The sequence below is a fragment of the Marmota flaviventris genome, unplaced genomic scaffold (genome assembly GCF_047511675.1).
Source record: "Marmota flaviventris isolate mMarFla1 unplaced genomic scaffold, mMarFla1.hap1 Scaffold_44, whole genome shotgun sequence".
NCBI lineage: Eukaryota > Metazoa > Chordata > Mammalia > Rodentia > Sciuridae > Marmota > Marmota flaviventris.
In genome coordinates this window covers 1772227-1783147 of record NW_027288268.1, presented here as the reverse complement: position 1 = coordinate 1783147, position 10921 = coordinate 1772227, and the positions used below count along the sequence as shown (strand labels likewise).

The window sequence follows — 10921 nt, the reverse complement described above, 5'->3', positions numbered from 1 at the left end:
TGAGAAGATTATGAATGCCATTAAAATGCTAGTGTGGTTGGGCATAGAATTTGTAAGCCCAGGGTCTTGGAAAATGGCTTGCCAAGAGTTTTTTGTTTTAGCCTCCTTAATATTTATGTGGGAGTTAGGTTTTGAAATTATACTTTTAAATAAGAATGCAGGTCTCTAGCTTCTTTTAATATTAGTAGGCTTCCTTCTTGGGCCAGCCTTCCCTGTGGCAGTTCTACAGCATAGTAGTAGCTGCCTTAAGTTGGAACTTGGGTTTCCTCATTCACCGTAGACCATGGTACATTTTTTTTTCCCAATAACTTACATTTGATTCTGCTGTATATAAGTCTTAAAATGATAAATTAAAAAAAAAATTTAAGGCTTCTTGTGGCCACATTGTAGTAGAAAAATCCAGGGGATTTTAAGGAGCTATTATTCATGTGAAAAGGCTCTTCTAACTTTAAAAATTTATTCTAAGGATTGCTGTTATGAACGGTTATCATACTTAATTAATAGTTCTTTTTGTTTTCAAGATGCAGCATGACTCTTTATTGTGAAGATAAATAGCCATCTTTGGTGGGGAAAACTCACAGAATGATTAGTCATTTATAAGGTTATGTTATCTGAATCTCCTTTTTCCACATTATATGCTCCAAACCTTCCATTACATTTTGAAGACATACTGTTTCACATCTAGTTAAATTAGCCACAGCTACTTAAGCCCACTTCACTTATCATCTCTCTGATGGAAGCTCAGCATACAGTGACCTCCAAAGCAGATTCCCTGGTTATGTATACAACTCATTCCTCGTTTGTGTTGTTTGCGTTGCTCTAAGGGACCTTGTATACATCATCCTCTCCCTATTTCTCTTATCTATTTTTGTGCTCTGGTCTCCAGACTAGTATTTAAGTTGTTTTTGAGAAGTCTTATAACACTGGTCAAAGAAGATATTGGCCATGCCATCATTTGCAACTCTCCAAGCTTCAGAATGAGGGCATTAGTAGTAATAGCTACCTTAAGTTCGAACTTGGGTTTCCTCATTCACCATAGCCCATGGTACTTTCTATTTTTCTTTCAAAGTCAAGATAACATTTTTATTTGACTCTAAAATTGAATTTCATATCTAATACCTATGATTTGAGAATGTGGGCTCTTAATAACAAAGCCCTAAGGTCATAAGGTCAAATACACTTTTGTGTTCATTCCCTGCAAAAGTAGTGGGTCTTGTACTTGACGCTTCTCTCTCTACCAGCCTCAATCTTATTTGGGGTGGTCACAATAAACCTGGGTACCTGGTTGCACTGTCCCAAATGGTAACAATAGGAACTATTTATTGATCACTTACCTATTGCAACTCCTGAAGTTTTGCATTTCTGGTTTAATCCTCACACAACCTTATGAGATATATAATATACCATATTGCAGATAAGAAAACAGGTTAATACTCAGTTAATAATGCTTGGCACATGGTTAATAACAAGTGTAAGCTGGGATTGTCACCACCTTTATTATGAAAGATTCATAGTCTTTCCCATTTTAGCAGCAACATAAACTGCCTTTTTCTTGTATGTCAGGTATGATTTTATTTGAAACTGAAGAACCTGTATTTTTCTGTTAGCTCATCCCTAGTATTTTTAATAATTATGCATTAGTGTAATTGATCACGTGCTTACATATATACACAAATGTCTTCAGTAATCAAACTTGACAAATTTTAAATTGAGCTAATATGCAGTAATGTATTTTATAAAGTTGTTTTAATTACATAATTTGAATTTTCATCATTTATAACAAAACTCAATTATTTTAGGCACAATTTCCGCAATCTTAATATCATTGAAATAATTCAGAATCACCTTATACATAGTGATTGTCCCATATAAAACCTGCTCTATGTCCTTCATCACTTGTAGGACTGAATGGATGGTTTATCATAACTGCTGTTCCTACTCTTAGTCAATAAGTATTTGAAGATTCTCACTTATGGAGAAGGATGCACCATAGTGTAATCATATCAGTAGGCCTCTACCTAGGATCAGGTTTGAAGAGCTGAGGTAATATCATTTAGCAAGTATTTTAGAGAGCTCATTTTGCTTTACTAGTACCCTAAATTCCTTTAGAGAGACAAATGACACATGAAGCAGTCATGGTTGTCAGAGATTTGCAGTTATTTGGAAAGTGATGCTCTTGTGAAATGGTGTGATCCTGTTCAGCATAGGAGATGATTGAGCTTAGAGTGTGGGTGAGTCCTTTGGGAAATAGGGTGAGGGGGAAAAACTTGCTGTTTGCTGGAGCAATTCCTGGAGCTAAGCCTTGGGGAGGAAGTAGTGGGTGATAGGGTATTGTTAAGTCAGAACCAACAAAGGACTCTTTCCTCTGAAATATCAGGTCTTTTATTTTTATTGATATTCTAATCCAGAGTTGGAAACTCTCAAATCTGCCTACCTGCTGTGCACCTTGATGTCATTATCTCCTAAGCTAAACATTAAGGAGTACTTCTGCTCATTTAAAATTTTGCAAACAAGGTGGCAATTCTATCGGGTATGGAGGTGCATGCTTGTTATCACAGTGATGCAGGAAACTAAGACAGGAGAATCGCTAGTTTGAGGCCAGTCTCTGCAATTTAGCAAGACCCTGTCTCAATGTAAATCAATAACAACAAGAACAAAGGTTGGAGATGTAGCTAAGTCGTAGAGCACTCCTTGATTCAATCCCCATTTCTGCAAAAAGAACAACATAAAAACAATTGGGAAGATGCCTGTTTATGTATGTATCTTGTTTTTTCTAGTCCACTTTTCTAATTTCATTTTGGCATTTTTAGTCACTCATTCTCCCTTTGTATCTATTTAAATTTCTTTTTTCTGTATCCTGTAAGTGTTTCTCTCCCTCTCTTTTCACTCATTCCTTTTTCCACATTCCCTTTAGTTGGCTATAATCAGTATTCTTTTTTACTTGTCAATACCCGTGAAGTGATGTGGAATACACTGCCCTTTTTCTCACAGCATTTACTTTGCCTTTTTCTCTTAATTTCTGCCTGTTGCATTCTTACCCTTCCCTCAAAGAACAGGTTAAACTCCATCTTCTCCTTCAAACTTTGTGGCTTTGGTGGGAGCTTCCTTGTGGCCATTTTCTCTGGATGGAAAAGGATCCCCTAATCCTGTGGTAGGTAGGTAGTAGGGAACTATTGAGGTTTTGCACTTGAAGATGCACAATACTGGAGAACATTTAGGACAGTTGGAGAGAATCCCATACATTGGGAATGGGAAGGTAGAGATGGTAGAAGGAAGAGTGCAAAGTTGACTCTACATAGAATCATTGAAGTCCCTGGAAGGAAAGCACTGCCCGGATGTTGCCTGTAATTTAAAACAGGATGGCAGAGATGATGTGAGTATGATGGAAGGTACCATGAGGGTGGAATTTAAACTTATAATTTAAAAATAACTAATTTTTTTATGTTTCAGGCACTATTTTAGTAAATTTTCTTATGGGAAAATTTCCCATAAGAATTTCCCATATCATTTCCTGATATATATATTTTACACACTATGCAAATGGCACCTCTGTCCACTGGTTTAAGGCACTAAGACCAAGATCAGGATCATTGTGCATTGAATCCCAGGTCTTGCTCCTGCTCTGGGTATTGGGATTTGAATAAAGAACTCCAAAGGCCAGGCCCTGAGCAACTGGGGTCTTGGAAGACTGAGTTACTTTGTTTGGTCAGCACTTTGCTTAGTTGAGGGTGTGAGCATTTGCTGGTGATACCAGAAGTGGGTGGGCTCTGGTCCCACCCCTGCCCCAGGACATCTGTCCTGGGCCACCTATCCTGGGCCATCTGCTTCCTCTGAAGCCCTCTTACTTGCTTGCACTTCTCCCTGAAGGCCTGCCCTCAGGCCCTGTGGTCTCCATCCCAACACTAATGTTGGCAACCTCTGGTCTCTCCAGGACCCCCTACTGTGTGCAAGCATATCCAAGGAGACCAAACCCAGGCACAGGCTCCAACGCTTGGTAGAAATCACAACTGTGAGGGTCTCTGTGGGTTCCCAGCACCCTCTTCCACATAATGCCCAATGTTGGGCTTTTTCAGCCCGGGGTGTGTGGAACGGGAGAACGTGGAGATCTGCTGTTTGGAGGCTGGGGGAGGTTGGCACATCCCCCTCAGTGGACACGACCCTACTGAGGAGACCAACAGGTGCAGGAGGTCACAACTGGAGGCAGGAGGTTGCAACCACAGTGTTATTGTCTGTCTGGACAAGTGCAATGCTCTCCCCTCCTACTCTGATCACATCCTTTTTGCCTACCAGGTGATGGAATCCCCAGAGTCTAGACCAATGCCCTTGATGAGATGAGCCAGGTCCTCAGCAGTCTCCAGACAAGGATGCCTTGTTTGGGACAAGAGGGATCAAGCAGTTCTGCATGGGTCGCCCCCTCCCCTACCTCAATTCTGGACCTAGCCTGCTCTGCTCAGTACCTCACTAGCATTGCCTACTAAACTTTGCCCTTGAACCTGGCGGGGTTAGAGGAGGGCAGACCTGGTCCAGAGACTGGGGCCAGCTCCCTGCCAGAAGGTGTCTTCCCCTGAACACCCTCTTATGATTTCTTCCCTAGCTCCTCATTTCCTGACCTGAATTCTTGAGGATGAATTCTTTTCTTGCTTTCTTTGTCTCTTCCTTTTCTTGGTTCCATCACATATTTTGCCATGTCCTTCCTGTTCTAAAAGCACGTTCCTGTGATCCCTCTCATTTCCCTGTGCCCATTCTTATGTGTTTTAGTGCCATGGCCAATGTGCTATTCTTGCAGGTTCTGTCCAGGGGCGATGGGGAATAGAAAATAAAATACCCACACATGCAGATTTTGTAGATTAATTGCTGGGATCAGTTGTAGTGCTTCTCTCTGATGGAGAAGCATATTTAAAGAGTTAGCCAGCAGTCTTTATTTATACATGTCTAATTTTCAGGTTAAAGACTACACAAGCCTTATTCTTTGTACTCAGACAGTAACTGGGCTAGAAACATTTATGCAGCTTTTCTACAGTTGCAATCCACAGTTGCAATGTGCAATGTTAAGGGCTTTGTGCAGTGCTCAAGAAAATTTATTGTTTAAAGTGACAGGTAAACAGGCAACCTCAGAAATGGAATTTTGTGGTTGTGTAGCAGGACAGTTCCTCTATGCCCTGGAGCTATGTGCCTGAGTTTAAGGTTGAGGCCGATAAGACTTTTGCACAGAGCCTCCTCATACAGGGCATTGCCACAGCAGCTAAGCATCCTGTGCTGAATGCACAGGAACATTCCCAGGCACCAGGCGTGCAACAGCCATGAGGTCATTAGAGACCCCAATCTCAGACACTGCTCTCCCATTCAGTGTCACTGCTCTCCACATTTGGGTATCTTCAAAATTTCTCTCTCTCTTTGTTGATCAGCAGTGGCAGTTATTTGTTCCTTATCCCTTAGTACTGGCCTCCAATTGGTCCCCCAGAAATGTCTTGGGAAGTCCTAGCTATCCTCCCTCAATGCTGAGGGAAGGGATCATCCACCCCCACTTTCCTCTGCTCTTGCAGCAGGGTCCCTAGAGCATCCTTCCAGGGACTGGGATGGCAGCCCAGAAGGCTGTAGCTTGGCCCCTGGGAAATGTGCTGGTTTAGCACATGCCTCTTCCAGCAGGTTTCTAAGGTTCTGCTTGCATCTCATAGAGAAGCCATGTTTTAGGTTTTTTGCTCTTAAGAAGCCCTCCCCAGCACACCTGCTGGGGTCCAGGCTGACTTTGCAGGTAGCTGTGCCCAGGGCCAGGGTTGGGAGAAGGGACAGATTCTTCTTCTGGAATTCACCCAGTTGGGTTGGAGCTCTGGTGTTTTGTCAGGTCTTTTCTCTCTTCCTCTGTTTCTTTCCACTCTTTGTGATCAGAGTATTTCCAGAAGTTCCCAAGGTGGAGGAAGTAACACCGCAAATTCAGTGAGCAGGTGAACCCTCCCTCACATCCTTTCATTTCATCTCCAGCCCAACAGGAATGAATTTTCCTTTAGATTGGGCTTTGAAAACAGATCCACATGGTCAGTCAAATTCTCAAGTTTCTCAATCTACTTTCTGCAGCTACCAACTGGAATTAGAACCCAGACATGGCTCTGATCAATTACTTTCCTCTCAAAAAACCAAATAAAATTAACAAAAAATAAATAAAATTAACTAAAAAATTCATCTGAGTCATCCGTTTGTACAGACCTGTTCCAGGGTCTGGAAATACTCCTGTGGTATGCTTTAGTACCACCAAAGGGAGCAGTGGATGGCACTGGCAAAGGCCATGAGAAGGGCCAGTCATTCAAAATGGGAGTGGCATGCAAAAAGGGAAACAGGGGTGAAGAAGTTGCAGTTAGGCTAAAGTCATGTAAGAGCTTGCACTGGAGGTTTCTGAGATTCTGTTTTACATGTGTTTTTTTTTTTTTTTTCTTTCTTTTTTCCCCAACAAATAAGCAGCTCAGAGTCAGGCAAGAGTGGGATGATGCTCATTGCCACCAAAGCACATTTGAGCTGCCAGGCAGCAGGGACTTTGCTAGTGGTCTTTCATGGCTCATTGTGGAGAGGTAAGTTGGGGAAGAAAGCAGTGTTTGGAGGAAGGGAGGAGAAATATGTTTTTGCAGTTAAGAATTTGGAGGTCCAACCTCCCTGACACTCTAGCCAAAGAAGGTCTTCTTCATAGGAATAGCAGTCCCAAAAGAAGAAAATGACCCAATCTTCAGCAAGCAAGCGAGGATGTGGACTAGACTTCAGGCAAATTCCAAAGAGAAGGATGCAGCTTCCTGGGATGGATTTGTACAGAGGAGCTCCAGAGCCAGTTAATGAGCTGCAGCCTTTGGCATTTGACTCATGCCAATCATGCTCCTGTGATCCCGATTAATTGGGAGGCTGACGCAGGAGGATGACTTAAGCTGGAGAGTTAAGACCAGCATGAGCAATGTAGAGAGACCCTTTCTCAAAAAACAAAATGAAACAAAATGCCTCCAGAAGTAGAAGTAACCTCACCAGAAGGAAAAATGCTACATACTGATCAAAGAACAGATTTACCATGGACTTTTTCAAAAACAAAAGAAGCACTAAAAGCTATACGAAAATGGATAGATGTTTCAAATTCCAAGGAAAATGAATTTCAAACTCAGAATTCTTTCATCATTTAAGTAAAATAGTACATTAGATACAGGTTTAGATGTGAATTTTCTTTTCTTTGCTTTCTTTCTTTCTTCCTTTGTGTGTGTGTATGTGTGTGTGTGTGTGTGTGTGTGTGTGAGAGAGAGAGAGAGAGAAATTGATTGATTGGTTCCGGGGATTGAATCAGGTTGTTTTACCTTTGAGCCACATCCCCCAGCCTTTTTTAATTTTATTTTTGAGACAGGGTCTCATTGAATTGCCCAGGCTGACCTCGAACTTGCATTCCACCCGCCTCAGCCTCCTGAGTTGCTGGATTACAAGTGTGCACCACTGTGCCCAGTTAGATGTGCATTTTCAAAAACTCCAACACTCTTTGCATCTCTTTGCAAGGAAGCCTCAGGGGGATGTTCTCTACTAACATCAGAGAGTAAATGAGGAAAGAAGTAGATGCAGTTTCTCTCATTCTCATTAGGCCCAGCTGTTAAATGGCTTTCCATGCATAGGTCAGCTATTAGTATGTTGAATAGTCTTAGGAGAAGGCAGAAACAATAACACTATAGTAGGCTGTATTTATAATTAGATACATGGACCTAGATACTTATGAAGCAAAGAGGTTTATTGAGTTCACAGTTTTAGAACTTGAATATCCAAGATGGGACAGCCCCATCAGTTTAACCTCTGGTGAGGGACTAATGGCAGATGGCATCATGGAAGAAGTGCATGTAAGAAGGAGAGGGTACATCAGAAAGCTGCAAGTCACCATGAGGTGGAGGCGCTGCGCTCATATATTGTTACAACTCTTTCCTGAGAACTCACTCCAGGAGAACAGCATTCCCTTCAAGGAAGCACCACCATGACTTAAGGGCCTCACACCAGGACTCAACTCCTTTTTGTTGGGGGTGTTGGAGGTTGAACTCAGGAGCACTCTAGCACTGAGCTAAATCTCCAGCCCTTTATATTTTGAGAGAGGGTCTCACTAAGTTGCCGAGGCTGGTCTCAAAATGTGACCCTCCTGCCTCTGCCTCCAGAGTAGCTGGGATTAGAGGCATGTGCCATTGCTCCCAGTTTAGGCCACACCACTTAATATCACCACAGAGTACCAGGATTTCAGCACATAAGTTTGGGATAGACTGTATCCATAGCAAATACCTCCCCACCATGGGAACTGCAAAATTTTGGCCTCTCTTATAGCCAGGACTTGTAGCTTGGCCCAATTGATGAGATGTGTCTGTGTAACATTAAGACAGTGAACAGGGCTGAGGAGGATGATCTATCCTTGGCTCTGGAGTGGCAGCATTGACACACTGCAAGGCTGAAATCCTGGCACAGAAATGTCAGGGGTACAATCTGGAATCCAGAGTCTGTATGAAATAGCAGCAGTTTTGCCACGCACAGTGGTGTCCACTCAGTGCACCACAGTCGTATGTCTTTTCTTGTTGCACTTTGTGTTTTTCCTGGACTTGGCAATTCTCTCAACTTTTTATTTACTTTGTCTTCATTTTACTAATTATGAATTTTTCCTCATACTCTTTTATTTTGTGGGGGAGAGGGGGTCGCTCATCCACATACCTACCAGTTTTTGTATTTTATTTAAAGACTGGACTCCCTGAGTTACTTGGCATCTCACCGAAGCTGAGGCTGGCTTTGAACTCACCATCTTCCTGCCAAAGTCTCCTGAGCCTCTAGGATTACAGGCTTGCACCACTTTGCCCAGGTCTTCCACATACTCTTCAACAGGATCATATTTTTTTTTACAATGCAGCAGATATTTCATCATCTTTGAACTCCCCTGCTTATTGAGTAAAAGTCCACTTTTGTTTTTATTCTTCCAGTGTTGGAGATTGAATTCAGGGACATTGTACCACTGAGCTCCATCTTAGCACTTATTACTTCTGTAATTTTGAAACAGGATCCCCCTGTATTGCTAAGGCTATCTGCAAACTTGTGATCCTCCTTCCTTAGCTTCCCCATTAGCTGAGATTTCAGGTGTGTACCATTGCGCCCAACTGTTACCACTTGATTCTTGGTTGCAAATAAAGCTGCTGACTCGGGGCTGGGAAGTAGCTCAGCCTCACATGCATGAGACCACAAAACACAAGGCCTTGTGTTTAAGAATAATAGTACATCTAGCCTAGACATATCCTTTAGGGGGGCCCTGGGCTATTTATTTCTCCTGACTTCTACTTCAGGTCAAGAAGTTGGTAAGGACAGCAGAAGTACAGCCTGCTGGGACATCTGCTCCTCTGCTTGTTGAAGTAGAGGATTCAGGTGTATTGGGCTTGTGGGCCAGAGTTATTTCTTCCCCTGGTTAATCTCTCCCCTGTCTGCTTTTGCCTGGGGTTTTGCTGTCCTCTCCTGCTACCATCCTGAACCCCCTTTCTTCCACTTCTCTCACTGCAGCCAAAGCCATCTTCCTTGAACAAACAGGCCAAGTCTGACCCCTGCCTAAAATCCTCTCATGGGCTCCCGTTGCAGTTATAGCAAAGCCTGGAATCCTGGTTGTGGCACCAGGGCCCTGCAGGATCACACGCTTGCTGTCATCTCCCGGTTCCCAGTCACCTGTCTTGGGGCCTTTGCACTCCCATCCTGCTGCCTGGAACCCTATGGTTACTCCCATGTCTTGGGTCTTTGTTAGCTTGTCTCTCATTTGGGCCTCACCTATTCAGTGTAACCTCCCCTGATGACCGTCTCCTGCCCACCCTTTCTCTTTTCCACATTCTAGGCATTTTCTTCTTTGAAATCATCTTGTTTATTCATTTCCTTCCTTTTAAAATTTGTCTGTTTCTATTAGACTACAACTTCTCTAGGAGAAGGGGTGGTGCCTGTGCAGCGCCTAGTGGGAAACTAGAAGGTGCTCACAGAAATGCCTGCTGAAGAACTGGGCCAAGGAGGGAGCCTCCTCCATCCCGCTACTCCTGGGGTCTCCAGGAGGCTGTGGTGGTTGAAGGGTCTTTGTGCTTTTTCTGGTAGACAGAGCCAGATGGCAGTTTCTGGGACCTTCCTGGTGAGTGTCTAGGAGTTCTGCTGGGAACTGGGCCCCCGGGCACAGCACCTTCCGACCCTGAAGTGCCCACTCACTTGTCCACAGAGGTTGGACAATGGGAAAAGTGTCAATTTCAGTTAAGAAGGGACTCTATATATTGAACCCAGCTCAAGGAGCCAAGCCCAGACACTGCTGGCTCAGCATGGTGCAACAGGCTGGCCTCCGCGATCATTGGTCATGTCCCTCACAAGTACCTCTGCAGGGTTTTCTCTTTCTCCTTGGTTGAGGAGGCTGTTGGTCTTGTATCCTCCCAGCTTGGGTTTGGGGTAGACACTTGGACTGTGTGCATTTCTGCCTTCTCGAGGTTTCTGTGACTGAGGCCCCTTTTCTCAGGTTAGTTGGGTTGTGAATTCTGGCTCTGGTATCCAGAAGGGAGATGATATCTTGTCATTGGGTTCAGACTCAGGCATGGCTCCTGTGCTTGAGCAGCTCATGGATACTCCATAGGCGACATGGAGGGAACATGGCACACATTGCCTGGGGTTCCCTCAGGGAGATGTTTGTCACACAAATGGGCAGGACACATCTTCACTTCTTTCTCTCAGGGCTCATGTGTTCCCCTGGAAATCCATTGCCCAGGACGTGTAACTGAAGGTCCCAAAGCCTGTCTTTACATCAGCAGAGGCTGGGTGGCACTGCCTGGTCAGTTAGTCACCTTTGAGATGGCCAGGGAAAAGCAGTAGAGTCTACCAGACTGGGAAGGTTCTGGCCCAGAGCCCTGGCAGAGGTTTAGGATAAAGAAAGGGAATCCCTCAG

The 10921-nt window shown here is 43.7% G+C and overlaps 1 pseudogene; it reads left to right on the top strand.

Annotated features, from left to right (window-relative positions):
* Positions 1-694: 694 nt before the first annotated feature.
* LOC139704208 (small nucleolar RNA SNORA70) lies at positions 695-841 on the top strand (annotated as a pseudogene).
* Positions 842-10921: the final 10080 nt, after the last annotated feature.